Raw genomic sequence first — 7,223 nt, forward strand, 5'->3', positions numbered from 1 at the left:
CTGTGAAGCTATCCATACATCTGTGTGTATGCGCTCGAGTATGCATGACGAGCTCGCTTTCCTTCCATCAAAAATGGCTTTTGAGAATGTTTTGCAAATTGGCATGCCTCACACAGGCATGAAGGTCCTGTTACCTTAAATTTGGCACTCCCGTTACTACATCCGCGACATAGGCAACTTGCTTAACCCACTGAAAATTCATGTGTCCTATACGTTTATGCCACATCTCAATGTCTGAGGTTTTGGCATTGGAAAGACCATACATTTCAGCCTTGATGTTAGGCATAACGACATCAAACTTAAACATGCGACGCACTTGCTTTCCTTGAGCCCCATAACATGCATACTTTTGTTTATGTCCAAAATTTTGCAACCATGCCTATTCATGTGCACCTCATAACCCCTCTCAGTCATCTGTCCCACTGACACCATATTCTTAGTGATACTAGGTACATACATGGCATCACCAAGTGTTTTTTTTTTCGTTTTTACTGATTTAATCGGCACATTGCCTGTATGTGTAATAGCATGCTTTGTGTAATCCCCTGTGTACACATAAGATGCATGCTTCACTGGTTACAATTCTGTAAACCATTCCCCATGTGGTGTCATATGATTCGATGCACCAGAATCAACATACTACTCTTCTCCTTATGACTACACAGTGCCCATAACATGCTCCATAGCAAGTAAATCACCAACATGAGATTAATCATTTGCAGCATAATTACCCTGAGGTATCTTGCCTGACTGAATATCTGCTTGCTTCTTGTGACATAGGCATAATGTCTAGCAATGCCACAATAATTACATGAGCCAGGCTTCCTTGCCTGCTGTGCTGACCACAATGGCCACCATGGCCTCGAGCACTCCCCTTGCCTTTGGCATATCCTCCACGAAAGAACTGATTGTGGGGCTAATTTTGCTGCTAATTTCTAGCCAGTTGTTGTTGCTAATTTCCACAGCCTAGACATGGCCTCGGCCTCTCCCTTAGTTATTTTGCTAGTTGCCAAAGCATGCTCTTGCTTCATTGTTGAAGCACCACTCGTGCTTGCAAGCACACCTTCCTTGACCAAGAGCGTTTCTTCGCTTGTCAAGTCGTTGAACCGGGGTATATTCTCCCATATAGATATACTCATGAAGGATTGATACTCTTTCCCAAGCCATGCAAGCATGCCGCAACCACATCATCATCATCTACAACCACACCAATGCTACCCAACTAGTCATTGATACTGCAGATCTTCAACACATAGTCATAAATGCTTGTGCTTTTGCACTCGACATCATGAAACTCCTGCTTTAACAATAGCTTACGAGCCTTTATGCTTGTTTCAAAGAGCTTTTCAATTGCATCCCATGCATCCTTTGATGAGTCTTTATCTTGGATGTGCCTAAGAATGGTGCCCTCTATGGTGATGGACATATAGTGAATCACTTGGTGGGTCTTCTTCACCTATGCTCTCACCGCTAGATCAATGACTGGGCCTGCAGGCCTAACTTCCATGCCATCAACTATATCCCACAACTCTTTGCCGATGAGATAATTCTTTATGCAAAATCTTCACACCGGGTGATTGTGCTTGCTCAATTTCTCTCCAGTGATAGGCAGGACACATTCAATGAATATGCACTTACCATGTCTCAAAGCACGATATATGCACCCAAACGAGCAGAGGCTCCCCTCGAAAAATCAATGCAAACGTTGCTCAAAATCAGCGTACAAAAGATGCCCAAAGATCTCAAATAAGCTGCACAAATCCTTTGTGCAATGTATCAACAACATATAAAAGACCAAGTACTTCCAACATGTGATCCATTTTTCCTAGTCTACCTATCTAGGATTTGCCAACACAACAAAGAGATGCAGTTTCCAAAGAGAGCAATCAGTGCTCAAGCTACCACAAGGCATAAAATGCATAAACCACTTCTTTTTTACCAAGCTATAATCTCGCAAATTTGACATCCAAATTTGTGTTTTCTTGCTTTTCACTGCCCCTCTCAAGCATCCAAGGCATCACCTGCATGTCAATCCAGTTCTTTACTGCCTCACAAGGAATACCAAATGCATTCTAAGCCTTCAAACACGTGAACAATGCACAATGCCTCTAGTTTTACCAAGAGAAGTAACATCAGCTTCCTCTTTTAGTCACGTTGCCAAAATGGGACATTCTCTTTCTTGCACAAAAATGGATGAGAGTGGTTTGTGGCACGAAGTAGATTTTGCCAGGGCCTTGAATATGTTGTCAAATCTAAAAATGGGCAAGTAACTAAGATGCAACAAGCAAAACTCTAGTCACTTACAAGGAGAATGGCGCCCCCTATATAATCTATATGTATGTCATCGCATACACATGTATGTGCATGAACACACACGCACAACACACATACACATGCACACACATATACACATGCACATAAACACACACATGTATGTGCATGCACACACACGCACAACACACAAACACACGCACATGCACACATACACACACACTCGCACGAATGGATGCACGTGCACACACATAGAGATATACACACTTACATGCACACACATACTCAAGCTTGCACACATGCATACATGCATATACATGCACACAGGAACATACATATACGCACATACATACACTCACATATGAACATACACATGCACACATGCATACATGCGTATACATACACTCACATATGAACATACACATGCACACGTATACATAGACGTGAATGCATACACATTTGCACATGGTACATGCACACACTCACACACACATATACACGTGCACGTGCACACACATAGATAAAAAAGATGTACACACGAATACATTCACATGCTCACACACACACGTACATGCACACCCTCACACATGGATACACACAAATACAAACATACACACCAGGTACACATACTCACACCATACACACACTAGCACATATGCACAATCAAGACACTTGCATGACACATGCACGCATGAAGTTAACATTACACAATTACACACACGTATGTATGTGCACACACAATCACACACATATGTATGCAAAAGAAACGACAAAAGACATTGTATGTAAGATACACTTATTTAAGAGTGAGCACACCTCACATGTATTCCCACTTATTAAAATTTGATATTAATTAAAAATATGTGTGTGTATGTGTGTTTATTTATTTTATAAATCCAGATGTATATATAGGTATATGTCTCTAAATATAATAATAAATAATATTATGTATAATATATATTTACATGTATGTGTGTGTGTGTGTGTGTGTGTGAGAGAGAGAGAGAGAGAGAGAGTGTGTGTGTGTATGTGTGTGTGTGCGTGCATGTATGTGAGAGAGAGAGAGAGAGAGAGAGAGAGAGACAGACAGACAGAGAAATAGAGAGAGAGAGAGAGAGAGAGATGGACATGGAGTCTATGTGTGAGAGTGTGTGTGGGGGGAAATAGTGTGTTTTTGCATTAGTGCATGTGCAGGTGTGTGTGTGTGTGTGTGAGAGAGAGAGAGAGAGAGAGAGAGAGAGTTTCAACATTTGAGAGTGTGTGCATGTGTGTGTGTGTGTGTGTGTGTGAGAGAGAGAGAGAGAGAGAGAGAGAGAGAGAGATTACATGTAAGATGCATTTATTTGAGAGTGAGCACACATCACCACGTATTTAATTAATTAAAATTTTATGTGTGTGTGTAAATCTATTTAAATGTGTGTGTGTGTGTGTGTGTGTGTGTGTGTGAGAGAGAGAGAGAGAGAGAGAGAGAGAGAGAGAGAGAGAGAGAGAGGTAAAGAGGGAGAGGGTGAAAAGAGAGAGAAAGAGAGTGAGAGATAGGGAATAAAAAGTAGCTTTTAATAAAATATAAAATTAAATTAAATTAATCTAAAACATAATATTGTATATACTATATATTTACATGTGTGTGTGTGTGTGTGTGTGTGAGAGAGAGAGAGAGAGAGAGAGAGAGAGAGAGAGAGAGAGAGAGAGAGAGAGAAAGAGAGAGAGAGAGAGAGTATATGTGTGTGCGTATGTGTGTAAGAGATATGTGTGTGTGTGTGTGTGTGCGAAGAGAGGGAGTGTGTATGTGCGTGCATGCGTGTGCATGCATGTGTGTGTGTGTGTGTGTGTGTGAGTGAGTGAGAGAGAGAGAGTGCAAGTGTGTATGTGTGTGTGTGAGAGAGGGAGAGAGAGAGAGAGTGTGTGTGTTTCAAAATTTGAGTGTCTATGTGCATGAGAGAGAGGAAGAGGGTCATGTACATGTGTATGTGTGTGTGCGAGAGAGAGAGAGAGAGAGAGAGAGAGAGAGAGAGAGAGAGAGAGAGAGAGAGAGAGAGAGAGAGAGAGAGTTGGAGGCGAGTAGGGGAGTTAAGGGTGAGTTAAGTTGAGTTGACTAACATGTGTGGCGACGATCGTGGGCAAGTGGGGCTTTGCTTCATGTGTGTGAGTGCATGCCTCCGTACCTTGTGGGGGGTGATGAATTGCATGCATGGAGGGTGACTGGACGCAACATCTAGAGGAAGATGTTGGGGGGACTGGTGAAACGAATGCCCTGATGAGATGAAGATAATGCAAGAGACAGAGGACGAGGGAAGAGATTGGAAGAAGGCTTTGCTGGAATGGGTAGCTGAAAGGATAATTGCTCAAGCTCAAAGGCCTCAAACCAAAAGCAAGAAGGTATGTTTGCAGGTCTCACCCCTGAGTTGGTCAGGAGCCAAGTCGGGTCTCCCCCGCCGTGCAAACATTGGATTGTGCTGCCTCTGTTTGGAGAAAGCTAAAACATCTATATGCACGGGACTCTACAATGCGGTCTGTCAACCTATTGGGTCAGCTCTTTTCCCTGGAATTTACAGCAGGGACTTCCATGTAGTCATTTGTGATGAAGGTTAAGGTAATTCATGACCAATTAGTGGCAATGGGTACTGCCCTGACCTCTTCTCAGTTAGGTGCTCTCCTCCTCATTGTGTTTTGTTCTAGTAAACCTCTGTCCAAAGCTGATGTTGCCAGATGGTTGCAGGATGATGTATTTCATGGTAGGGTTGTCTCTCAGGTTTTCTATCTAGGTAAAGGCTTCTTTAATATTCTCTTTACCAAAGCTCAAGCTATTTCTGAGCTGTTTGATAGAGCACCTCTGTTTATGGATCATAGGTTGATGCATGCTATACCCTTCGATCCTTTTTTCGATGTGAATAAAAGTCTTTCGGAGGCCTATCCCATATGGGTTGAGGTGGTAGGCTTAACTCCTTGGCTGCGTCCGACGCTGAGTGAGATTACTAGTGCGCGATTGGCCCGTTTTATATCTGCCAAAAGATGATGTGGGAAATCATCAAGCTAACAGTGTATGTATCTCATAGAACATAGCAAAAGAGATTCCCAAGTTTGTTGAAGTGGATTTAGGTGAACTAGGTAAACTAGAGCTAATGATGTTGACGTTCGGGCCTTTTCCTGGAGCATGCTTTAGATGTGGTGGGTTTGGGCATATAGTGTAAAGGGGGTATAGTTTAAATCACATGGTGAAAAATAAGGATAAGCATGAAGCTGGGGTAGAAAATATGACCGTTGAAAAGGAGGTGTGCAGAGATAGTGTGGAAGAGGATAAAGGAAAAGGGATTATGGGGAATAATGGGGAATCTATAGGAGATGGAGGTTGGAGGAAGGTGAAAGGGGAAATGAGTGTAAGGCAAGCTAAGGAGAAGGAATATGAATAAGGGTAGGGCTTGGGCTAAGCAGGGTAGTAGATCTTCTGATAGTCTAAGTTCATTAGTGTATTCGAACCCGTTTAACCCACTAGGGGAGGAGGATAGTGGGACCTCATTGGTTTAGAAATTTAATTGGCAAGTGGATGAAGCTTGGAAAGAAATACAAAAAGAAGGGGATTATGGGGGGAGTGGGGAGGAGGTAGAGATGGTGCCTAAAACTGCATTATCTTGAGTTCTACTGTCAGCCTTAATGATTGTAAGTGGAATGTTAAGGGGATCAAGGATAAAAAGAAGAATGTTTCTTTTTGGGGTTTAGTTAGGGAATGGGGTTTGTCTATATTGGCTATTCAAAACATAATTTATGTGGGCCTAAATTTTTTAGGAAGGATAGGTTTAAGGATTTGGTTGTAATGTATGGGGGTGTGAATGGAGGGTTTAGTGGAGTCATGACCATTGTTAAAAGCTATTTAAATCCTAGCATCATAGCTTATTATCCTAATGGGAGAATTTTGGTTGCGGAAATAGTTTTGGAAGGGGAGAGGATTTGGAAAATTAATACCTATGGGGCTCATAATCATAAGGTGAGGAGTGGGATGTGGGAATGGATAGCTAATTTAAATTTTCGAGGTCACTGTATATTTATGGGGGACTTCAATATGGTTGAGAAATAAAGGGATAGGTGTGGGGGGAGTACTATTTTGATGGGACATGAGAAGATGAAGTGGGAAGGTCTAAGAGGGAGATTGGAGGACTTTTGCTAATGAAATGCAGGGTATAATTAGGGTAGTTGGGAAATTGAGAGCTGAGGAAAGAAGACAAGAAAGAATGAGATGAGTTGATCTCTTAGAATTTCTGCAAAAAAAGAGGCAAGTTGGGAAACTAACTGTTTAAGAGACAACTTGGTACTTCAAGTATCAAGCTGGGTTAAAGAGTGAAGATGAGAAATGCACTAGGAGGGAGGAAATTAGATATAAATGGAAGACTTTCCTTTCAGCAACAAAAGGACACAAGATGGGTATTTGTTTAAGCTGACTAAGAGGTTGAGGGGTGAGGAGGTGATAGGTAGGGTCCTGGATGAAAATGGTCAGGAGATAAAAGGAATGAGGTTAATATCCAAGAAATGGGTGGAGTTTCTAGGGTCAACCCTTAGTCTTAAGGAAGACTACTCAACCAGAAGATTCCAAGATGAGACCAAATTTCTTGAGCAAGTTAATAGGATATTGGACCTAGATAATAGGGCTAAATGCTTGGAGAGAGATATAGAGTTAGACAAATGCTGGGATGCCCTTCTAAAGTTGGGGAGAAAGAAATCACCTGGATGGGATGGACTGTATGTGGAGTTCTTCATTGCTTTCTAGCCTTCTTTAAAGGAATTTGTATGGAGAATGTGCAGAAATGCCCTTAAAATAGGTAATCTGGATAAGGACTTAAAGGAAGGGTTGGTGAAGCTTATTCCTAAACAGAATGCTTGTAACAAATTTAATCATTGGAGGCCTATTACATTGCTGACTGTTATATACAAAATCTTGGCTAAAATCATTGCCATTAGAA

The sequence above is a fragment of the Cibotium barometz genome, chromosome 18, assembly GCF_041138505.1.
Source record: "Cibotium barometz isolate CiBa-2024 chromosome 18, ASM4113850v1, whole genome shotgun sequence".
Lineage (NCBI taxonomy): Eukaryota > Viridiplantae > Streptophyta > Polypodiopsida > Cyatheales > Cibotiaceae > Cibotium > Cibotium barometz.